Raw genomic sequence first — 25,158 nt, 5'->3', positions numbered from 1 at the left:
CCTGCTAGGGGAAACTGCCGCTGAACTGGCAGGCGCCCGTGGGTTATCCCTGGCATGTCTGTGCCAGGACTTCATTGCCAAGGGGCACCTTAGAGAAATGCCACAGACAGGAAAGCAGGAAACGTTTTGCACAGCAGAGATAACATTGAAAATAATACTTTGTAAATGGTTTGATTTACTGATTCGCATGTACAGGAGCTGCCATGTAAGCATCGCAGGAAAAGGAAATGGGACGGAGGAGGAGGAGTGGGAGGAAAAAGGCAACAGGACAACAAAACAGGTTGGCAGATTGCACTGCGGACAGGATGTAATGTTCTGGGTTTTCTCCTAAGCACGATGTGTTGTGGAGGTCTGTGATCACACATTGACACTGAGGATGTGAATCCTTTGATTCAAAAGGAAATGTCTGTATTTATTTAACAAGATGGGCAACTTGCATCATCTTGGGATTCTCCTGCACTGGGAATTCCCTCTTGTATACAGCTGGAATCACCCTGGGCATGCTAGCCCTTATCTAGAGCAAACCTGTCCCCGAGCCACTGATCTGAACTTCAAAACCTCTGCGTGATGGAGAAGTGGTTGCAGAGCAGGCATGTGATGGTAGAGTTGTCACTGCTGTGCTTCATTTCTCAGATTTTCTCAAAAGCTCCTTTTCCAAGAAGTCCTCAGAGGTCTGCGTGACTTCATGTGAGGCAAACCCCCCACATGATATGAGCCTCAGCAAGCAATGGGAGACACACCTCCTGCCAGCAGCAAGTATCTCCGTAAGAGCATCAGGGAGAACCTCTCTGCACAACTGATTTTTTTGAGCCTTTGCCAGACATTTTGTGATCTACCTGAACGCACCTCAATGAGGGAGCTCACAGAGCTGCCCAGGCTCTACTTTACAATTACTTGTTTCTTAATTTTGCTCCACTTTCTTTGTGCCACTGGCCTCCGCTGGGGAAACGGAGGCTCATATGTGGATGATGATCTGGGTGATGATACCACTCTGCAGTGGCCAGGCCATGGAACCACCTCCTGCAGAGTTACGTAGTTACCTCTGATGCCTTTCTTGAGGCATCTTCTCTGAGTCTTGAGGGATGCTGGTAGTTGGGAAAGGCCTCTTCCAGTCTCTGCTGCTGTATTTTCACAAGCAACTTAATGTTTTGGAGAAGGGAAAGTGCCTGATGAAGGTATGACATTCAGCCTTCAATTAAAATGAAAGATTTAGTGGGGCACATATCTTGAGATATTTGCTTCACCTTTTCTCAAAAAAATTCCCTGAAACAGTCTGAAAAAATATGTATGGTCTTCCTTGAGATTTCTAGGTATGTATACACACCAAGGGGAAAAAACCCAAGTTTTTTCCCCTCCTTCCCCACCAGTTTTTCAGATCCTCTTACTCCATCATAAAGATGGAAGAGACAACAGAAAAATCTACTGGAAATCACCCTTGAAAACACTGACTTTTGAGCTCTGGCACAATTTTGTCAGTATAAATAGATCTTCCTATAAATTGGTCTTCCTGTAGACACCTAGGATTTTGGCTTGTGTTCAGCAATTTCCGTTCACTTAAACAATGAATTTACAGCCTCATTTTCCAAACACTATTTCCATGCCCTACTTGGTGCCGGGAATGTATTTTTTGAAGATGCATTTGCGAAGCAACAATATCAATTGGAAAGATTCTTTAACATTATAAGATGTCCCTTCCATTGCCTTTTCTCCTGACACTAGCAGCTTCGATCATTTTGTAAACAGAGCTACCCATGGAAAGATAAATGGTGTAGCTTCACCTGGTGCTGGTGTAGTACAGACATATTTTAACACATGAGACTGGAGATGGGAAGTCTGTCTGCCCCGCAGTCTGCGGTGCTTGAGAGCGATACCTGAGTTAGCTTTTCTAGCGTGAGTTTGCAGAGTGGAAGCAGGTGGACCTTGACACCACAAAGCTCTGTCTACTCCAGGTTACCCAGATGTGGGGTGTTTTTGCATGAAACTTCAGCGCAGGCAAACCTGCAGGCTTCACCATTTTAAGAAATGCAAATATCTAGTAATTCTGCACCCCCTTTGGTAGACTATGTGACCAAATAATGGGAAGGAAACAGATGCAACTCAGTTCTGGGCTGATCTTGTGGGCTCTTTTCATTAATCTCATCTCTGTCTGAGTCTTCTTTTTCTCTACTTAAAAATACAGCTGTGATGTCTACTTCCTTTGAAGATATTTTGAGATAAAGCAGCAAAAAGATACTGTATGAGACCCAGGTTTTATTACAAATTTAACCCCCCCCCATATATCTACATGTAATGAACATGCATGAAATTCACAGAATTCTACAGAATTATATGCCAAGACTCCTGCTGACCTGACTGGGCGAAAGTGTCATGGTGTGCTGTGCCAACATCACCGCTCAGATCCCAGGCAAACAGAACCTCTGGCAGGACAAAGGCGGGTTGCAGTCCAGCTGCATCCTGGAGCTGCAGCTTATGGAATATATACAGCAGATATATAGGTCAAAATAAAGCATGTCTTGTTAGGCTCCCAAGTGCCAGATACCCAAGAAAACACTTGGACAAGTAAACCCATAAAGTCTGACTTCTGTTGCACTACAATGGCCCTTTCTTGTCCCATCACCTCGGGTGACATCCCAGCGCTTTTGGGACCAGGAGGAAAGTGCTGTGAGGACAAAAGAAGAAAGAAGACGGTCTAGAAAGGATGCAGTGTCTTTGCTCTGCTTGGTTTCAAGATGCTTGAGATGCCTAGGTGTTGGTGAGGGCTCTGGGCTGTGATACACGAGTTAATTTTTTCTGTGGACAGATGAATATGAGTATCTATAGGTAGCTCTAGGAGCAGTCACTGATAATCCTACGGATGTTTTTGGGTGCCCTGGAGAAACCTGACATTGTATTACTACAGTCAGGCAGTCCCTTTGCTAAGGACTTCTTTGAAGACCAGGAAAGCAGCAGCCACAGCAGAAGTGTTTGTCATCAGCCTCCTGTTACTGACCTCAGGTGATCCGTTTCTATACATTTTGCTTTGTATGAAAACAGCCACTTGTGCTCTCTGTCTGCTCCCCAGCAGACCTCCTGAAAAAGCCACCTAGCCCTGCAGTTTCTATTGAGTCCGGTTTGCAATATTTTTATTTGTACTGTTGCAGTTCACACACTGCTGTATGGACCAGACCCCGTTTCTTACAGGCACTGCGCAAAAGCAGCACGAAGGGAAACCAGAATGCTGTAAACTGCGATTTAACATAGCTTGAGGACACAGCTCCATGAGGCAGGATAAGCCAACATCACAGTCTGCCTCTATCCAAAGGGGAATGTCCAGCTCCCTTTGAAAAATAAACAGTAGGATAGTTTTCTGCCATTTTAGTGAGAAGAATTGGCCCAACCAAGGCTCTGATAAATGCCAGAGATGGTACAAAGGTGGTTGGCAGCAAATTGCTATGTTGGCTCAGCTGCTTGCAGAACTGCAGCTTATATCAGTCTGAAGCATGTGTTTAAAATGCTTTATGAATTGAGGTCTTATTACTGGATCAGAGCTATGGAGTTAGAACTGGGCTGCTTTAGTAAGTAGATCTCTATTAGAACAGCGTCAGGCTCCCAGTGGCTGTTCCTATTAGCACATGGCAGCACAATTTAAAAAATGCTTTGCTTCTGTCTGCTGGCTGGTGGAATGACAGCCAGGGATGTGTAGCTAATTTTGTTGCTTTGAATTTTTATTAAAAAAAATAATTAATAAAATGGACACAGTGGACACCAGGCCTATTTCCCTAGAGATCTTCTTAGCAATAAAAACAGGAGCAGAGAATGAAGGCTGGTGTATTATTTATAAAAAGGACATCTGGTGTTTTCTGTCATTGTTCTGTGGTTCCCCTGTAGTGGTTTGTTGTAACAAATTATGAGTCTGTCACGGTAATCTAAAATTTGCGCACCTATTCCTAGCAATAATGTTTTCTGTTAGGACACCATCTTTTATCTCCCTGTTAGAGGGGGGTCTTACTAGAAGCATCAGTGGTAGGACAACAAAACAACAAACAATCATCTTATGATGGCAAAATCCTTTTCAAAAATGCTACCAGCATGGTGGTATTTACTCTTCAAAGTCTAATCCATTATTTGGGAATGAAGAGAAGCAACCTCTTGTAGTTAAAAACCTTATCAAGCTCAATCACAAAATGAAATGAAAAGCTGTATTCAAATGCAACTTACTTTATAAGGTGACTGATTACTTCACTGAATAAGAAATTCAAAATGGTCTAAAATGAAAAATCAGATTCTATCTGCTCTTGGTCTTCTTTTGGTAACCACCAGATTACAAATAGTCCCTACTTCCATGTCTGCTACTGAATTTCATTTCACTTTATTTTAGCATATTTGAAGGGAGTTTGTTTATGGTATAACTAAGGGGAATTTCCAGATGGAAAGGAGGAGTTAGTATGTACAAAGCCAGACTCTGAGCTTTTCTTCTAAGCTTTGGGTTTTTTTCTGAGAAGGAAAAAACAAAACAACAACAGTTCCCTTTTACTGGTGCTTTTTCATCTGGCTGTGTAGGTGGTATGTTGAAATAATAGTTTGATGGAGATTAAAGTAAGTGTGACTGCTATGTAACTTCTATCAGAAGGGGGAATCCCAGCTCTTTAAGGAGCGTGCAAACTAGCTGTGAGTAGTGTTATTATAAGGTTCAAAAGAAAAACCAGCCCAAACAAACCCCTTCTCTCAAAACCTCCCCTAGATTTCCAGTATGCGTAAAAGTGGGCCAGGTCCTTGGCTGGGGAGCTTTCTGCCGGCATTGGTGTGTGGTCACTGAGTCTGGGCTTTGCATCTCCCTCCCGTTTCACCCTGTTGCTCTGCGCTGAGTCTGAAGAGGTCCTGCTGGGTTAAAGCATCTCCTGCAGAGATGTGCAGCCTTGCTCTGGAGATGCAAAGGATACCCCACCAGTCCCCCGCTGTGTTTGGTCACTTCCCATAGTATTTTGTCCCAGTTGTCAAAGAGCACTGCTGCAAACAGTCTCCTTTCTTCCAGGCTCAGGGTGTCTGGACTCAGCAGAAGCCAGTGCATCATTTATATACACGGAATACACCTGTTTAATACATAAGGGACACGCCTATTTCAACCTCCTCACCTAAAGTAAAGCAGTCTTTAGTTCCTGGTATTTTCTTCGATGTAAACTCAAGGTACAAAATAAGGCGTAACTCCTGGAAGCCATCCTTAGTAGAACAACAGACACTTAACATGAACCCCCCTTTCTGTTTAGCCCACATCTAACCAACAATCTGTTTCCTCTCTTTAGAAATCATGCTTTTTATCATCTGTGATCTGTAGACACCTGCAGCTGAGTCTTCCCATGTGCCCAGTGCTGAGCAGCAAAGCACCTAATCCTAGTGTGGATTCAAAAATGTGCTGAAATCATGGTCCCTCTGCCCAAGAGTCTCAGTACAGCAGATCTGCACTGAGGACAACCACCCCACATCAGCAGGTTCTTCCAGAAAATGCTGATGCACCCAGGATTTACTTTTCAAATCCTGTTGTTATCTTTTTCTTTAGTATATGGCAATCCAGCAGCTGTGGTCCTTGACTCCCCGGCCGGTGGCAGGTACCAGTCTGTGCCTGTCGGTTCCTCTGAGGATCTTGGTTGCTCTGGAGAAAAGATGTGATGAAGAGATGGGGGGGGTGGAAGAGGATGAGGTCTGTACCTCTCCCACCAAAAGCAGGCCAAGTATATGGAAAATACATTTATGTTTCAGAAGGAAAGCAATTGGGGAACTGGCCTGGCAACAGGGGAACTCGGCTCTCAGAAGGAAGTCCCAGTGCCTGGTGCCAGGGCTATTTTTATCCTTTAACAGACAGCTGTAGTGGATCAAACGGAGAAACAGTCCTGATGGCTGAGCCCACAACTGCTGCCCGTGCACCCTGCCAAAGGTCATGCTCAAGGCCAGACCTGCGCTGGCAAGGCTAAAAGGCTGTTGCGATAGCTAGGAACTCAAGAAACAAGTGGGTTTTGTGCAAATATTTGTGCAATTAACTTGCACACAGTCAGAGGAGACCGAGAAGTGATTTAACATGATGAATAAGGGCTAAAGCCAATAAAAGACCAAAGAGCAGAGTGAGTCCTGAACCTCACACAGGATGGTGTTTGCTCTGGTCTTTGCAGATTGCTGTTGCAGGTAGTTCATGGTTTCCTTTTTTCAGATTGCTTTGAAGAATGCACACATGGGAAGTGTGCAGACAAGAGAAGACAATAAGAGTGGCGTTACTGGGGGACCAAAGGTCTGTCTAGCTCAAGATCCGGTCTCCAAGCCGTGGCTAAAAGCAGTCCCTGGGGAAAAGCAGCGTAACGGAGGCAGCACACAGTATCCTCTCCCCAAAGCCTCTCCCTGACTCCACGAGTCTGCAGGTCAGAGACTATTTCAGCATTGATCTTTTGCATGAACATGCAAAGCTAAAATAATTTCCCTACACCTCTGCCTACATGTAACAGCATATACACACTCACAGTTGCTTTAGTTCCTTATTTAGAGGACTGTACTGGGGACCCATGCTGTGGTCATTCATTTGTATTTGAAACCTCTCACTTTTCCAGCTCTCACATCAGTTATGGGGTAACTTCTAGTGTTTTACAGGACACATTTTTGTTTCCTGGTACAGCGTCCAATGCCTTGGAAAACTCTGAATCCATCATGTCTGGGCCAGACTCATAAAGGCTGGAACACAGTTTGGCAAATAAATCCTGTTGTTCTTTGAAAGATGCTTATTAGCAATTGCAACACTTCCACCCTTAGCTCAAGTTGTTTGCATCTGTCACTTCTGTTTGACTGTACTTACCCAGTTCATCCTCTTTACCCTTTTGGAGTATTGATGCACTATGAGCACTTCAAACAGAAGCAGGAACGAGATCATGTCATCTCTTTCAGGAATGCTAATTAGCCAGACCACTCATTTTAAATATTTTTCCCTAGTAGACCTTGTTTATCATCTTCTTGATATTACTGAGCAAAAAAGTCCATGATCAGCCCCGTGTTATACATGTACATGATCTGACTTCTTTCTGAATACAGACAACTGTCTATTAAGCACTCTCCTTCTTTTACATTACTATTAATTTTACTACCTCTCCCTAGTGATATTCCTGCACTATTGTTAAACTACTTTTTTCTTAGTAGATGTTAAAACACTTTCTTTGCTCTGTCTGTTCTGAGGTGTTTCCAGATGTTTTTAATTTCACTTACTCATTTCTCACACTTAGTTACTTCTATTTTATATTAATTGGCAGCCGTTTCCCCTTTTCACATCTGTGATAGATTGCTTTTCTATTTCCCATTGATTCTTTCACCTTGTCACTGGACCAGGATGAGATTTTTAGCATGATCTGTTTGCACTCCTGACTTGGAAATTCTGGCTTTTTGACCATCTGATAAAGTCTTCATCAAAGGACTCAACTTTGGTTCAGATTTTTCTACCCACATTTTTTCTACCAATGAATCTGGATAGTAACTTTCCTCAAGTTAAAGAACTTACCATTTTAATGCTGAGTGTTTAGGCAGTCCATGCCACAAATAATCAGGTCACAATCATGATGGTTGGTCTTCAGAGAGCAACAAACTTTCTACCCAGCAGTTAGTTCACCATGGTATGTTGTAATGAATGATCTCACCTTGGGTGCAGTACCTGCTGGGTTAGAGGATTCACCTGTATCACCTAAATGCCATTTTTCTATTGGCTGCGTACATCTCTAGTATATGTCTCCCATTCTGAAGTCCTCCATGGATACAGAACTTTTCTTTCCACAAATTAGATGAGAGTTTAATTTATAATAGGTTTAAGGAACAACTCATCCTGCTTTTTGACTTTCTGACTTTGTTTGATGGTCTGTAGCAGATCATTCTGCAGATATTCTTCCTCTTCTGCTCAGCATCTTGTAAATCTGATTTAGCAACTCACAAGCTGATAGTGATGATGTAGAGAACTGCCCCCAGTTTGTCCTTCCTAATCAACAGTTTTATTACAGTAATCAGAAAAGTCATCTCACCTGGCTTCTGTGGCATCAGTTACATCAAGTTCCTTCACAAGTAACATAACTTCCTGTTCCTTTCCTTTGTTACTGACCTTTCTAGCACCAATAGAAAAGACTACAAGTTCTCATTTTTTTTTTCTTGTTCAGTCTTGCTGAGTTGCTGTCTGTGTGTGGAGTTGCACGACGCTCACTTTCTCAGCACTGTCTTTAGTGTTGCTGGTCTAACCAACCCCATATAGCCCTCCTGTAAAAATATGTGGAAACTACATGTGACAGTCATTTTTTTTCCTGTTTCTGCAGTTAGCCCTCTTCCTCAAGAATAGGAGACAAGCAAAAACAAACCTGGTTGCCTCACACCTATTGTGCTGGCCACCTACAGCTTATTCCCAAAGCTTCAGGACATGGTTTAGTGGGCATGGCGGTGTTGGGTTGACGATTGGACTCGATGATCTTAAAGGTCTTTTCCAACCTAAAGAACTCTATGATTCTATGATTGTTCTGGTTTGCCTTGATAGGTCAGAATATCAGTCAAATAATACATTTTTTCCTTTTTGTGTTCAGGCTATTATTTCATATCAGGTCTAGCTGGATGAAAACAAGAAAGATCTGAATGCTCATGAGAAAATAGTTTTAGGAGGTTTCAAGATCAGTTTTGCTGATCTGTCAATATTCACATGAACAGCAACAAGCGAGACTGACTCTAAACCGCTGTTATAGTAATAAAAAATGAAACGTCATCTATAATATCTGGGTCAAGGGAAGGTGCTTGTGAGACAAGCTGTTGTGGTGGGAGTGTCTTTCAAGAAGGAGGAAGGGAAGTGAGTGCGAGACAGAAACAGCAAGTGAGTCTGTATTTGAGAAAGTGAGAAACTTCATGAGCCAGACAGCCTCCTACTTGGGCAGCTGCTGTGGTATGTGGCAGGGCAACACAGCGCCCTGCAGCACAGTCCCAGCTCTTGGCTCCCAGCTTCCACCCCATAACAGGGTGGCCAAGTCCACCCAGGACTTGCCCAGGTGGAGAGGGTGACCTAGCTACTGGTTGCAGAGCCTAGAATGGGCTGGAGGAACATAATGGAAATCTTGAGCCAGAGGAAGGCATCTTCTGCATAAAGGCAGAAGGCTACTGAGGCAGATAGTCACTACAGTCCCATGGCCCACAACATGGATGCTGCATCAGGTAGTGGGAAGAGGGTTGGGTGGAGCCTGCTGAGAGCAGTAAGGAACATAAGGATGGTAAAGACTCATCATTGTGTCAGGTCTAGAAACTCAGGGCAAGACTTAAAGGTATTACAGTCAGAGTAGGCACAAAAAGAAAAGACAGGAAGAGTGGGCTGCTGCAGGGAGGGCAAGGTGGTTTCTATAGGAGTGGCATTTTGGATAGGAAGTCAGGCGAGAGGAATTTGTGCTTCTGAAGGTTGGGGATGGTGAAGAAGGTGGGGGCAGGAGATTTTACTATAAGCAAGATGAGAAAAGCCCCAGAGTTTGGTGATGTTGTAAGCAAAGGCAGAAGTTATCAAATCTGACTGCAGGGAGAGAGTAAGAAGATGGGAGAAGAAAAGGAGAGTGAATTTGGCATGGAGGTGGAGGAGGGAGTTAGCAGGAATGGGAATGGGGCTAAAAGAAAGGTTTATTACAGGAAGAGCAGTCTTTGAGCTGGTGGTGGGACATGTAAGAGTTCACAGTTGCAGAGAGGTCAGACTAACAATACAGACGAAAATATCCTTCTCAGAAAAATATTTACTGTAAAAAGGAATAGAGACAAGTTTTCCAGGGGAGGGACTGGCAAATGGTGATGATGCCTTCACTGGCAAGGCCTGCAGAGATGACTTGTGGGGCAGACACCAAGGGATTAAAGTCCAGCTTTTGGAGCAGACAGGACTGGAGGTTCATCAGGGAGGATCTGGATGGAGTCAGTTGTACTCACCACCAGGTTTGTCATTTTCTCCTTGGAGATGAAGGTGGTAAGGAGGAGCTCATGAATAGAGACTGGGCAGATGAGCCGGCAGTATTAGTTGTCCTGAGAGGTGAAGCACGAAGTCCCCAGATTTTTGAAATGAGACATGGCTACAAGAGAGCAGAGAACAACTGTCCCGAATGGAGAAAGGGACTGGAGAGCTGTTCCAAGGATTTAAGGAAGAGAACCTAGGAGCTCTCCCCAGGAGCAAGCGAGGAGGGCATCTAGTGATGGCCGGGAGCATTGCGGGGTTTTCCCTCCGTCCCTCGGGCTGGTGGCACCGCGGTACCTTCCCGCTGACTCAGAAAATGTCCCGAGGCCGTGCTGAAAGTCCTCCCCTTGCATGCATCAAAACTGTTTTGTGGTTGTTTTGGGGGGACTGTCAAAATGCAAACGAAGCTTTCTAGCTCCTCTGACTGTCTGTCTGACCGAGAAATAGAGTAAATCGCTGGGATAGCACGTGTCAGAGGGGAGCTGGTTGCCTGTCTGTCTGTCTGTCTACTTGTCTGTCCCCAGGCAGGACCTCCTGGACGGCTGGACAGCTGGCTAGAGGTGCAGAATCGTAACTGCTACAGCCAGGGCTGTCACCACCTGGCCACCATGCCAGGGTCACCGCTCCAGGTCCAAAAGGTTACATGAGAGATCGTCTGAATGCAGCCCTGTTTTTGACAGGAAAGATAACTTCTAACTCTTAAAAGTAAAAATTTTAGGTTTTACTTCTGAAAACTAAAAAATTTACTTTACTTCTTTACTTCTCATGGATAACCACCACAGCCCCTCTCAGATGTAGGTGCCTTCTTCCCTCACAGACACGTATTTGGTTCCATGCATCCAAAGGACAGAGCCTGGACCCCCACAGGCAGAAGAGCACGACTCTGCCCGGGAAGCCACCAGGGATGAAGCCTCACGCTGGGCCAGGAGTAGCTCGACAGAACTACCTGATACCAAGCAGAACTATACCTATCAGAACTGCTGATACCAAGCTGCTTTTAATTTTCTACTTGGCTATTTATTAAAGAGATGCTGCAGTGGCGGTGAGGAGCCTGTGCACGCTCTCGGCGTGTGAGCACTTAGACAGTGCTCATTTACATTTTGCCTGTGTTGTGTTAGGCTGGCTGCCTCGATAAATATCCTCAAATGCCTGCTGCCCATGCAGAGATCTTCTTGTTCTTACATGACTGAACGGAACTCACACACTTTCACACAGAGGACTCAGAGGTGGCATGGAAAAGCTGTCACAATTTAGTGAACTGAAGGGAACCTTTCAAAGCTTATGCAGTCAGGGATAGCTGTTTTTTTTTTTTTTTTTTCCATGGGTCACTCACTGTAAAAATATTTGAGTTACTCAGGGAAAGAGAAAATTATCAAAGAGTTTAAAAGAGGCAAATTCAGACATGCCTCATCTGTGCAGGCTACACATCCAACTTCTTTGCTCATAGAAGGAATGTAGCTGTTTCCATGTTGAAAAAATAACATGACTAAGATGTAGTGCATTTGAATAATAAAGCAACCCCGTCTGGGCCCCACTGAGTGTTAAAGCAAGACTCAGCTTGCAACATGTGGCTTCGAAGTATCTTGTACCTGTAACTGTTAAGTGATTTTTTGTCTGAACCTCTCAAACCAGAAGAATTCAGGAATGGCCTAGGCTGACTCTACAAATACTGGTTCTGTAGAATGGATGTCATCCTCAGGGCATGGGGCACAACTCTCTGTTCTCACTGAGCCGTCAGTCTGTCCCCACAGCTCCACTCCCCACAGCTATAGCTCCTCTTGGCTACACCTGGCTGGATGATCCTCATCTTGGAAACTGCTCAGTCTTGGCAGGGAAAAGACACTGAGGGTACAATGGGCAAAGCCAGGGAGGCCCTTGTGAGCATTAGCATTAAAAGGGTTTTGGACAGATGTTCAGCATCCCTGGAGAATAGTAGCTTCATCTGAGTGACTGACACTGGTCATATTAAAAATGTGGACTGGTGGGGACTCCATCTCCAAGACTGGAGACTGTTCCCCTGGCCCAGGGATGAGCTTAAAATCACAGCCATGCATCATCTTCCCATGGTTTGTCCTAGTTTTTTATACACAGAGCTGGTAGGTGGTCTTGTCCCACCCAAGATTTTATAGAGACTTTGGTTCCCCCAGCTAAGTCAATATATTATTCCTAAACCACCAGCACTACCACCACCACAAATGAATAAATAAATAAATAATCCTGCATCCCAAAAGCTAATCAATTATTCAGGGTGCTTCCTGGGTATAAAAATCTCTGGAGCAGTGACATTTAGGAGGCTGTGGATCAGCTACTTTGCAGTGTCATGAAAATTTCATGCTCACTTGGCAAGGAAGTCGGTGAGTCAGGCAAATGAGCTCTTATGCCATCAACCTGACCTGGATACAAACATACACAGTTTCAGATTACCGCTGTGGGTGTACAGCTCAGAGAGGGAGAGACCCAAGTGTGTTTAGGTCTTCGACATCCAAGGAGTCCAAGTTTCAGATGTGCAACACCCTTAGGGATTTTTTGAAAATTTCAGTCCTGGTCCCCCTAAAATATAGCAGCCTTACAGATGGGTTCTTGGTTTCTGAATGCAAAGTCATGCACAGAGCATCCACCTGAGAGCAGCTTTATTGCTCTGCTGGGACTCACTCCTCCTGCTCCTACCCATTCCTGCTACAGCCAGCAGCACTGTCCCACGACTGTGTTTCGCCTGGTCTGCAAAGTGTGGCTGGACGTGGCAGACAAGTGGAAGGAGAAAACGTGTCACCAAATTGTTCAAGTTTTGAAGTTTAAAAAATGCCAAGAATGGGGAAAATGAGAGAAAAGAAAGAAGAAAAAAACCCGGTAGACCCAGTAGGCAGGTTTAGCCACAGCAGAACCAATTACTACAAAGTGAGAATCTGGAGTTTTGAGTTGCTTACAGCTTTGTTACACCAAGTTTGCCATACTATGCTGCTTTATTTGCTGCAGTCCTGCCTATGCTCCTGGCCGTCACACTCCCACGCTCTCCTGAGAGGCATCGGGACCAGTTCATCCACTTGGCAAATCTTTTCTGCTTCTCTGACGGGTTCCTGACAACCCGGGGATGCTCCAGCCTTGAGCTGGAGGACTCGTACCGGCTCTCACCAGACGATGTCACGCTAATCCCGCGGATGCTCTGCAGCCGGGCGCTGCTCTCCCAGCCACAAACACTGCAGTGGAGGATGCCTTCCCTCCTGCTGCATTAAGGGTTTGCCAAGCTCTTCTTTTTTGTACCATTCACGCAGTACAGAAGGTACCATTAAGGCTTTAAAATTTAATGAGCTCTAATAAAAATCTCTCCCTGTGATATACAACCTAAGCAAAGGCTATGCTGCAGGAAGGTCGCATTTGTGTATGCCCTTATATCTTTCCTTCCTCTCTCTTTTAACTATATATTCCCAATCACTTAAACAGCATTTCTGCAGCTTTATGTTGTGGAGTTATTGCAGATGAACTCCATATAGGAAGGTAGGTATCTAATTGCCACTTTGAGCCTAACTCTAACGCAGGGCCATCTGCCCCATCTAGCTGTAGTGTTTACATTTCTGACATGCTGATATATGCAAATCTGCCTAAATCTTGGCTTGGCTGAAATGATCATGCCTAAATACTGCCTGATAACTTCCCAGCCCAGCGAAACAAATGGGAAGTCCATCCTCTCGCCTGATTTGACTCAGAGTTCATCCTCTAAATTTACAGGGCACAAGAAGCTCTATAAATGGCTATATCCCATAAGCTTTCTCAGCGCACCAGTAATCTGCACTGAAGACAGATGCCACTGGTTTAAGCCCTCTCCCAGGCTGTTGGAAACCCAGACTGAACCTCTATTTGCTATAGTTTATGTAGAGCCTCCCACGTCCTGAAAAAGTGCTGTGAGCATCCAACTGATACATCCTCTGGGGTTTGGTCTCAAAGTCTCCTGCTGAAGCTGTTCCATGTTATATAAATAATTAAACATTCACTGAACCAGAGAGAAGAAGTGGAAGATGGACTCTCCAGCCCCATAGTCAGGACACTCTTGTGTGTGATGTGGGAAAGTCAAGTTACAGGTTCCTGCTCCAGTGAACAGCTAACTAGCAGCACAAACTGGACCAGCTCCAACAGGAGAGGCTGAGTCCCCCCTTTCCCAAGACCATCCAGGGCCTGCTCATTCGGGCATTTCCCTGAAACAGAGGAGAAAGGAAATCAAAAGCCACCTGCAAAAGCTGCAAGCATCTTAACTGCTGATGTAAAAGCTGACATGTCTCTGTAGGAAGAACCTGAGCTACCTCACATAAAGCCTGAAGCATGAGCTGGGTCAGAAAGGTCCATCCAGCTCCGTGTCTGTCTCCAGCCTTGGCTGAAAGCAGGTGTTGGTGGAAGAGCAAAACCACGAGGTAAATCCTTAATGATACCTCCCCAGGACACACGCTGGGCCACCAGAAGTGATGACTTTCCCAAGTGGATATAAATACCTGGTCACCTCTCCTGGGTTCCCCATGGCTTATTCTTGTGCTTTACCCAGTTAGCTCATTTCTTATGAACTTAAGCCCCTCATTTTTCTTATAGCCTGTGGCAGAGGGCTGGACATCCAAATCTGAGCTGGGAGATCCCTGGGGTAGCTGTGTGCCTCAGAGGTGATCATGGCAGCTTGTCTGCAGGTTTATTGTTGTGCAGCACCGAGCACCGCGCAGGTCTGAAGGCCACAGGCACTGCTATAGCACAGAACTGAGTGCTGGTTTGGTGTTTTACTGCCATAAGTGATACCAGCCTCTATTGTTTTTCACCTGATGCTTTTCTTTAATGACCTAGTTGTGCAAGAGCATCTGGGATGATTTTATTTAGTCTCAGATTGGGTTTGCTTATTTTGCAAAAGGGGAGAAGAAAAAGTGCTGCTTTTTGAAAAAAGCCTCTGAATATTTAACTTCTATGAACCATCAAAGTATCTCTCAATTCCCCAGTCTGTTGCACCAATTTTAAAGTGGAGGCAATGTGTGGAAAGAGAGTCAGTATCTTTTATAATTCCCTCTAGTATATTTGGACAGAAAGGCAAGTGTCCAGGCCTTGACTGCTCCGAAACAGAAAACTCCAGGCTAAGTTTAGGAGCTTCTATTTCAGACCTGAAAAACAGTGGGGTTATCTGAATTTGTCCAGATCAGTAGTTGACCTAATGAAAAATATTCCTCTGCAGACCTTTTGCAAAGGATATCCTTAGATCACCTCAGCTGGTAGTGAGACTCAGCTGAAGTCAGAGGAGCCGCATGGGTGTTAAAACTCAGTAGTACACAGAAGACCAAGGCTGTCATGTAGGCTCCTCATTAGGGAGGTTTTTAAGCACCTTTAAACATGTTTGCAGTTCTCCTGACTTCAAGTCAAGCTCCGTGCTTAACACATTAAAAGGTGGAATGACTTAGCTTTGGAAGCCCTAGAGACTTCAGGGAGAAGTCGTTTGACCTCCTTGTGTCTCAGTCCATCCAGAACAAGAGAGTGAAAAATAAACAGCACCTCATTAAAAAAAAAGAAATAGATAGTGTGACTGACCTGAGCTTGCCTCGGTAAATAAATTACAAAGCCATAAAACTGCTTGAGGAGCTGCTTTGTCCCTTTGAAACAACACCCACTTTAGACACTTTCTAAACACATCATGCCGGGGGGTGATGCAGAGTAATTGCCAAGGAGCTGTTATCATTATCTACCTGTCAAGCCCCCATACATTCTCCCCGGGCTTGTGTCTGAGCTAAGGAGAAAGTACAAACCAGTGATGAGAGGTCCCACTGAACACCAAGAGAACGATTTACCTGTGAGCTTTCCCAGCTGTTCTCACCACACAAAAGCAGCTCAAGCCCAAATTTATACCTGTGTCCTTCTCCATTCCCAAAGGACTCACCTTGATAGTTCAGCTACCTTGGGCATTTAGATGCTGCTGTTTTCAACACTGCTTGCTGGGATGCCCCATATTTCCTTGGTAAATACTGGGGTTTCTGAGGTTGGCATGAATAAGGAGCAAAACAGTCAAGGACTTCTGGGAGAAGTGTCGGAGGAGTGATCTGGGATCTTGAAGATTAAAATAAGCAGCCAACCAAGCAAATTTGGTGCTGATATGAGTTGATTTAAGCACTGAGATGACAGACTAGGTCTGAAGGAAAGTCAGCGTCTCGATTTCAGCACCAAATCTGAATGCAGGGTGGAAAAGTCCCATGGCTGCAAAAGCAAAACGTGTCTCTAGAAAGGCATTTGTAGGGAGTTCACTGCAGATGGTGACTGATACTAATATAACAGGATTCAAAGTGGGGAAAGACTCCATATATCACTCAGCCAGATGAAGCATGATCCCCTACCACCACACTGCTTCAGAAGCAAACCAAATGCACAGCATCCCGTCAAACGTAGTGAACCTTCGGCCCGTTGCCCAGTGCTGCATGGATTACCTGCCCGTGACCTGAAACTCTCACCCTGCCCATTCCCTCACACGTTGATAGCCTCTGTCTTTGGGAATGCAACCTGCCATGGGTCACATGAAGAGATTATTATGGCCTAGACATTTAAGCTACATCAACAACTGTCCCCGTGCTGTGTCCCAGAGACAGGTAGGATGGCAATAGGATGTTTCCTCCTGTATGTAAACAGAAACCTTTCTGGCAGATCATGGTCCCATCAAAGAGAAGGTACAAACTTGCTTTTCAGTAGTTGCAGAATCAATGCTTAACTAACACGGAACTGGCGAGGAAACATACAGTTTCTTGGCATGGCCTTTCTATACTACCTTTAAATTCTTGTGTAATTAAAAAGAAGCAAGGAAAAAACCCCAAACCACAACAAGCACCACTTTTTATTGCTCTCCCTATGCTTAATGAAGTCCTAAAACCTAGAGAACTGTACAGACAAGACTCCTGAGCATGACAGACCAGAGCTTATGGGCTGTATCCAGTCTGCTGCTGGCACTGCACACAGCCAACTGCTATAGCATACGACTGCAAGAGATCTGTAAGCAGTTCAGGTTACTTATTATCCAGGACTGCAAGGCTTTGGTACAGTGAGTAGAGAAAAACAACTGTGGCACTTACATTAGGTACCCAAATGCCCTTTGTCTCGAGCAGGAGGTATGATTTTGTGTGTCTTGTCAGCTCCTCTCCCTTCTGCTTAGCTGTGTGAAAAGCTTCTTGCCACCAGACGTTGTAAGATGAGGACGGAGTTTTGTCTTTGTTTTTAAATAGCTAAGCAGCTGTATCGTGCCTCTGAATGAGATGGGTTTGAGATGCGTTTGAAAAGCAGCTAAGTGGTAATCTCTGCTAGGCAGGATCATTTGAGGGGAATCACATTTATTATTTAATTTTACTATTTAGCATTGCATGATGTTGTTCATCTTGAGGCGGACGTTTATTGAGAGAAGTGCAGCAAAAGCACAGCATTCCAGACAGAGAAGGTCAGTTATATTTACATGACATAAATATTCTATTACATATAGTGTAGCGAAAGGAGCTGTTTGCTCAGGATGAGCTAAAACATTTTGCTGGCCTCCTGTCATGGCAACTCACCTCGGGCCAGACCCTGTGGGCTCTTGCTTAGCGGGGTTTCTTGATGCTATCAGTAGTGGCAACATACCTGCAAAGGTCTTAGAGATACAAACCTCCTTGGCTAAGCCACCCCAGGAGCCCCTGGAGTTACCCTAACGCACACTGTTTTCCAGCTAGGGCTTTTTGAGCAATCTGGATGACTTTACGGGCAGATTTCCTCAGGCTTATACATGCTGAGCTGTATTTAACTAATGGGACATCTTGGAGAATAAGAGGCTATTCAGTGTAAGTAGGGACTCAGGACTAGCCGTGACTTGGAAATATTGCATACAGTTAAGATCTGCACACTCCAGTGAGATAGTTAATGCAGTTAATGCGGTTAAAATCAATGGGCTGTGCTAATTTACCTCAGCTGAAGCCCTCAGTGTCTGCATTTCACATGGCTTTTCAGTGCTTCCTTTAAACTCTATTAATTCTAATGTTTAATTGTAAACAAACTGATTGATGGATCAGTTAAAGAAAAATCAACTGTAAAGGGTCAAAGATTTAACCTGTCCTATCTCTATTACTCCCACGCAGATCTTTTAGACCATTTATTTGCATATGTTAAAATCTAATTTGAGTTGTTCATCACATAGAACTAGGTAAGTTGTTTTTTTTTTTTTTTAATGAGAGATGTAACTTCAGGGCACTATTAAATTCTAATTAAAAATCAGTCAAAAGCACCCTTCTCTTAGTGTTTGTGCCTGCAGCAACACTTCCACTGTGGTATCAAAAGCTCAGTTCATTACTTCTTAATTAATTTTGCCTTGAGAAGCTCTAAGTTCTCAGAGGACCTGTTGGATTTTCAGAGCATTGTCTACGTAGCATTGGCTTGTACACAGCAGCCGCAGCCAAATGACATTCAGATCAGGAATTCTTACCCATGTAATCCAATTTGATACAATGGCTGCAGCCTGCCAGCTTTCGGGAATCTGAAAGACCCTTGAAGCTCACAACACAGAGGATATCCTGCCTGGAGCTACTGATCTTGTAGGGATTTTCTCATCTCCCTATTCCCAGTGTGCATATTTTATAGTTGAAAAGGTTGGTGTATAGGTTGTTTGGGTTGAGTTTTTTTTTTTGGTGAAGCTCATGATGAATAAGAAACTAGACTTGTTCCTGACCCCCAGGAAATCTTGTTTGGAAGACCTTGAGTTGGCCAAGGTGTTTTTGCTCCACCAGGCTCCTGAAGATGTGCACGTTCATTTTCAAGATAAGAATCCTGCAATCATGATCTCCAAATGCAAATGATTCATTTCCCCTCTTGGCCGGGCTGTGTGCGCACGTGTCTGAGGGTGGTGAGCCAGGGGCTGACCAGTGCCCTGGAACAAAGAAAGGAAAAGAAGGGAAAGGGGTGGAGGAGAATAATCTATGCAGTCTCCTGGGGAACATTTTCCACTGGTTTAGGGCACTTTCACCTGAATAGTTTTTATGATGAACTGAGCATGAAGGGGCCCAGGGTGGCTGGAACATCTAGGCACTCCCCAGACTCTACAAGATGGGTTTGACAGGAGACCGTGAACCAAACTTGCAAATGTCCCTCTGAGCTGGGCTGAGAGAGACTTCTGTAGCTGCTGTCTAAGCCAGGAGAGACCTGGATGGTATAAAATTTCATTAGAAACCTTTATATTAAGCCTAGCTTGCACAAGCAGACCCTGTAACTATCAAAGGCAATAGTTCAAATATACCTTCATGTGTATCCAAGTCTTCTTGCTGCAAGGCACAGAGTTAGATGGGTGTGACTGAGGGAGCTGTGGATGAAAAAAAGTAGAAATGGGGAATGGGGAAGGCTTAAAATGAGGTTTTGAGGCAATGTCAGCTTTCAGATTTCCTCTTGGAGAAAGCGCACAGAGAAAGGGGAAAAAAATAAAAATAGAAAGAAGAGAAATCTTGGCGAGTGGATTGGGGCAAGATATTTTGGACCCTGGGGAAAGCCCCCCTCCTTTCCCCATGGTATCCTGTCCTTTTCTTCAGCAACACTTTAGCTAAAGCTTGCCTCTCCTTTTCTCAGATGCTGATTTGGGGGCAGAACAGTGGCTGGATATTTTGCTCCTCCTCCTCTCTGCTGGAGATGGTGAGGGAGCAAGAAAAGAGACGGGGCATTTTAAGGGAGATCAAGTATGAATTATCCACTCAGCTTTCTCTTCTCAGAGCCTGTCCACACTGGAGCCCGCAGAAGCAGATCTCAGGGCCGAGGTCTGGAGCCACATGCCTGCCCCTTCCTTGTTCCCAGAGCCACACTTAACAGCAGGCTTTAGTGATGGATGGATGGATGGATAGCTCCACAAGCCTCAGTTGATCTCATTTACATGTCGTGGAGGCCAGGAGAGGTTGAAAATCAATGTCAAGTTTGGTCCATATGCTGTAGGTTTTGATATTCCTGCTATGTCACACAGCACCAACGCTCAACACCAGGTAGCTATCAGTTGAGATAAGCATCCAGTTGAGTTGAGAAAGCTGCAACCCAGTCTGGGTCAGGGAGACCCGGTCATATTTCTTGCTGTCCTCAGCAAAGAGTCAAAACCTCAACCTTGGATGCTGCAGTTATAGATGTGCTGTCAAGTGTGTACCCTTCAATTGTGGCCAGTGCTATGTTGTGCCAACATAGACATGTCACTCTTAGAGAGTAGAAGCTGAAAGTCTCTTCAGTTTTGATTCTGAGGTCCATTTGATTTTGCCAACTTTTTATTACTGAAAGGCATCATACCTGACCCTAATGTGCCCCAGAGATGTCAAGGATAACAGGGGCTGTGGAGCTTAGATAGGAGAAGACAATAGGGAAGGAGGGTTGGGTTCTTACCTGAGATGTAGGAATAAACCTGGCCTGGCTTTTCATGGAGGACAAAACACAGGACAAGACTGTGCCAAGGCCATAGTGGTACAGAGATGGCAATTTGGAGGGGAAACAGGGAGGCCCTTGCCGACTCCATGCTGCAGGACGGGACCATTTTTCCTGATATGCTCTGGGATCTCACAGCTACCAGTAATAAGATTATAAGGGGGTGCACAGAAAGAGCTGGGGCAGAGCGTGAAGAGGCCATGGGCTGTGTAGCAAATGAACCTGAGCAGGCACTATAGGAGGGGAATCTGCCTTACGCTCGGTATGCACCGACCGGCTGATTTACTGCCTCTGTGCCTTCCCAGACCGACTGTTTCCCCTCTGCGCTGAGTGCTCATGAAAGGGGAAATAGTCTATGCTCAGGGAGCCTTGGAAGATGTTAGCCAAAATTTTGGGTGGGGAGGTGAGCAAGGCTGCAGGCTAGTTTTAGCAGGAATCCCCTATATATTTGAACCAACCCCCTTTTATTTTTCTGTGGAGAACACCTGGCTGCAGGGCTTTAGCTGCAGTCTGTGTGAGACCTCCTGGCAGGGAAAGCAAGTCACTTGTGAAAGACTTCCTAAGGGAAATGCTTACATCCACTGAGGTTTAGCATACTGGAAAATGTACAAAAAGGAAAAATTCTTGTCTAGGACAGAGGATGGCTTGGATAAGATAAGCGATCTTGTCAGGCTCGCAGATCCTATCTGTTTACTTACACCACGTTGCATCGAGCGAGGGTGTGTTGGCATCCTTCCAGCCTGTACCTCCTCCTGCATCTGGGCAGAAACCCATCAAAGAGACTGAGCCCAGCTGCAGAGCTGAGAGCGCAAGCGGACCTTCTCCCTCACCTCCTGCTCCCCTTCCAGTCCCTCTCCTTCTCTTGCCTCCCTGCCACCCCTTCCACCAGCTGGCACCAGGCAGAGCATGACCCTTGGAGTACGTGCCGCTGACCACCCTGCCTCCAAGCCGTTTCAATGCCGAGCACTCGGTGCTCCAGGATTACTGGGAGTAAGTTTCCAAGGAATTCATTTGTCATTACTTGCTAAATAAATGGAGTCTGATAAGAATCTGCATTCTGCTTCCATAAAAACCTATAGATGCTGTATCTGGTGTCTAAGTAGTTTCTCACAAGAACACACAAGTCACTCATTCTTCTCCATAAAAGCCGGAAAAGACTGCCTGGATCAGCTGTTGTGGTTAATGCTTTGGAGGGAGGCCTCTGCGCTTTCATTATCAGCAATCGCCATGAAGTGTTGGACAGGGAGGGCTCAGCAGCACAGCAGGAAAAGGGTTTCATATCTGGAAATAATCTTGCAGAAGTCTCTCCTAGGGCTGAAATTCTTGGCAGGAGCCTTTCATCTGAATCCCCTGAGACAGCAAGGCAATGGGCTTTCGTCCTCTGGTAAAGCCTGGCAAGTTTTACGTATTTTTGAAAAGCAATTAAATTTTTTTTTTGTTTTAATCTCCATATGACAGGAGCCATAAAAAGAATACATCTAGTAGCTTTTTATGATGGACATAAACCAACATATTCCACAAGTGACATCCTCGATATTCTTCTTAGGAACAGGCCTGGCTCACATCTCTAGAGCAGTGGAAGACCAGGTCTATAGACATCTAATTGCTGCTGAAATCAGTGTGATTTAGTTAGCCACTTAAATACCTTTTCAAATCAAGCCTGTGCTGCCTTGCATGTGTTAATACATGTATCCTCATATCCTGATTCTCTAGGAAGCAGGACTGTATTTCAAGGGTCGGGGTACAGGGACAGAGTAACATATGGTCACGTTTTCTGAAGAGCCTGGAGTAAATCACAGCAGTTTGAAAACCCCACCCCTGCAATTTGTCCAAGCTCTGGGAGAGTCTGGGGGTAACACTCACATCTCCAGCCTCCAAGCCTGGATTTCACAGGGCCAAGCAGGCATCAGCTAGAGCTTGTTAGCTCCAGTAGTGTTTTAATTTTTCTATTATTACATATACTTTTTCCATTATAGAAACATCAGGCATTGGGGAGGGTGGGGAAGACTTTTGTGCTTCAAATAGGTCTTCACAAAAGGGCTAAAAAAAATCCCACAGAACACCCAAGATAACATTGTCGTCTGTAATATTAGTAATGCACCCAAAATGGAAAACATTCTTGTTGTGAAACTCTCAGGGTGCTGTTTTGTTTGCTCCTTATTAAGAGTTAATAAACAAAACTGTTTGGGTTAATTTTGTCATGTGTACTGCGAGTTGCTAAGTAACATGGCTCCGCTCTGCCTGAAGTCTGTGTAGTGAGACAACTGAGAGAGGCATTAAAGTGCTATAAAATAAATGGGATGGATCACGTTATAGTATACCAGACCCTGGCTTGGCATTTGGAGCATGGATTTTTTTTTCCCTTTCTTTGTTTTAGGTGTAGAAAAACCAGAGATACAGAGTCTACCTGACGTACGAAGGGCAAAGAGCAGGTTATGCTTTTGGCAGGTGGGCTGTTCTGCAGGTCTCGCTGGGAGATGATGCCTGCGGATCTCTGCCCATTGCTAAAATCATTGCTGGGCTGGGGGGTGATCTGCAGCAGGAGGGCAGACACCCAAGGGCCAAGGAGGACAGTGAGGAAATTGTCTTGGTAGTCACAAGTTCTGGGAGGTTTTTGCCCACGATTTTTGATCAGCAACAAGCAGAGGGCTTGATGTCTCTGGAAGGTCTCCTACCTGGTGGCTCATCATAGCAGGGAAGGCACACCACAGGCTGTGTACGTCCGTGGTGCTACAGGGGCTACAGTCCTGCTGGATTTCCCTGCTGCTTTCCAAAGAAAAGCCTCTCTGGGATGGCTTTTAGTCCCTAGCAGGGCCAGGCAGGCTGGGTTGGACACAGTTTCAGGAGCAGAGCCGGGAGAAGGGAAAAGCTGGATTAAATGGTGACCATGCGAGATGATCAGAGCAGAAACCTCTCTGTCTTTGGGGGATGGGGGAAAGGCAGTGATTTTGCCGCAGCTTTCAGACAAACGGATTTATCTTTAAAATGGTAACTATCACTGTCATATGAATGTAAATTGAGAATTACTCTCTGCAGACAAGTACAAAAAGAGGTACTGTGTGTAAGGTCTAATTTCATACTGAAAGCAACTAGCAGAGAATAAGACACAATTTTAATAGCGATAGAGATGGAGCACGTTGCTGGGCTGGGAATTACCAGGGAACACAAAGGTTTTATCAGATCTCTTTTGTTTAGTTTGCAGGCATTGTTCAGTTTTTGAAGAAATCCTGATTTGGATATGAGAATTTCAATCTTTCAAAGGGGTGTTAGCAGCAGCGTAGTTTGTCTCTGCCTTAGTCTCCTCCTCAGACAGGTTGCTCTCAAGAAAGAGGCATCTGTGTTTAGGCTGAAGATCCTAAAGGAAGAATCACATACATGTTGCTTAGGACCATTTCTATTCCAGGACTGGAGTTGCAGTCTGAATAAAGCGAATCATTCTAGAAAAGTCTTACATTGGTCCATTTGTACAGTGAGCTACAAGCTTTCAGGGTATGTTACAGCTTTTAGAGTTATTATTTTGGTGCAAAGAGTAGTGTTTTTAGGATACAGTTTTTCAAATGTGAAATTTCCCCTTGAATTCAGTGACTTTAAATAGTATCAATTATGCTGCAAATCAAGCAGGGGTAAGGGGAGAGGGGAGAGAAACAAAATCCAGGAATACAAATCAGTCAAGACAGATGCTGGAGGAATGTGAGCAGTGCAAATTTCAGACTTTCAGGGTGTCGTGGTTTAACCCCAGCTGGCAACTAAGCACCACATAGCCGCTCGTTCATTCCCCCCACCCAGTGGGGTGGGGGAGAGAATTGAAAAAAAGTAAAACTCTTGGGTTGAGATAAAGACAGTTTAATAGGACAGAAAGGAAGATGATGATGATGATGATAATAATAACAACAATGATAATAATAATAGTAATAGAATTGGAATATACAAAACAAGTGATGCACAATGCAATTGCTCACCACTTGCCCACTGATGCCCAGTTAGTTCCCAAGCAGCGATCCGCCCCCCGCAAACCAACTCCTCCCAGTTTATATACTGGGCATGACATCACATGGTATGGAATATTCCTTTGGACAGTTCGGGTCAGCTGCCCTGGCTGTGTCCCCTCCTAACTTCTTGTGCCCCTCCAACCTTCTTGCTAGCTGGGCATCAGAAGCTGTAAAATCCTTGACTTTAGACTAAATATTACTTAGCAACAACTGAAAACATCAGTGTGTTATCAACATTATTCTCATACTACATCCAAACCAGAACACTATACCAGCTACTAGAAAGAAAATTAACTCTACCCCAGCTGAAACCAGGGCACAAGTCTTCCCTTATTTCTCAAGGCTAAACTAGTACTTGTCAGTATGAAAAAAACCCACCCCAAAACTCCAAAACTTTCTGTTTTTTGATGAAGTATGGGTGGTAACTCATGGGTTTAGGAATCACATGACCTCTTCCAGAGCATACCTAAAGCTACTTCCTTCCAGTAGCCGGCCAGACATCCTCCAAGCGCCTGCAGACAAGACAATAGAGAGCTCCTAGCACCATCTGGGGTTATGGTTAAAAGCACCAGGTTGGCACTTCCCAAGATCTTACCAAGAATGCTTTAAAGGATACATGGAGTTCATTTATGGCTTCTGCAAGCAGAAGTTGGGCAGGATGCATTTCATACAGCTTACGTGTAGAACAGATATAGATCATGCATATGCCGTCTTTTTTATTTTGCCTGCAGTGACTGACATAGTACTGTCTGACAATGAATCATACAGATTCAAACAGTTCAGTGTGCCGCAGATTTAAACATGTAAGTGCCATTTCCTATTGTC

General features: G+C 44.7%; 1 protein-coding gene across 2 annotated transcripts in view; it reads right to left on the bottom strand.

Moving 5' to 3' along the window:
• Nucleotides 1-25,158, bottom strand: part of GPR132 (G protein-coupled receptor 132) — an 88,445-nt gene that overhangs the window by 25,849 nt on the left and 37,438 nt on the right. Inside the window, exon 2 of one of the 2 annotated variants that reach the window (XR_005931321.1) lies at nt 23,448-23,699. The exons of the other annotated variant lie outside the window; for it this stretch is intronic. The gene's annotated coding sequence lies outside the window, so the exon portion shown is untranslated. Of the gene's footprint in view, nt 1-23,447; nt 23,700-25,158 lie in introns of those variants that run through there. 2 annotated transcript variants of the gene reach the window in all.

The sequence above is a fragment of the Aquila chrysaetos genome, chromosome 2 (assembly GCF_900496995.4).
Source record: "Aquila chrysaetos chrysaetos chromosome 2, bAquChr1.4, whole genome shotgun sequence".
Classification (NCBI taxonomy): Eukaryota; Metazoa; Chordata; class Aves; order Accipitriformes; family Accipitridae; genus Aquila; species Aquila chrysaetos.
This window is presented reverse-complemented; position numbering and strand designations above follow the sequence as displayed.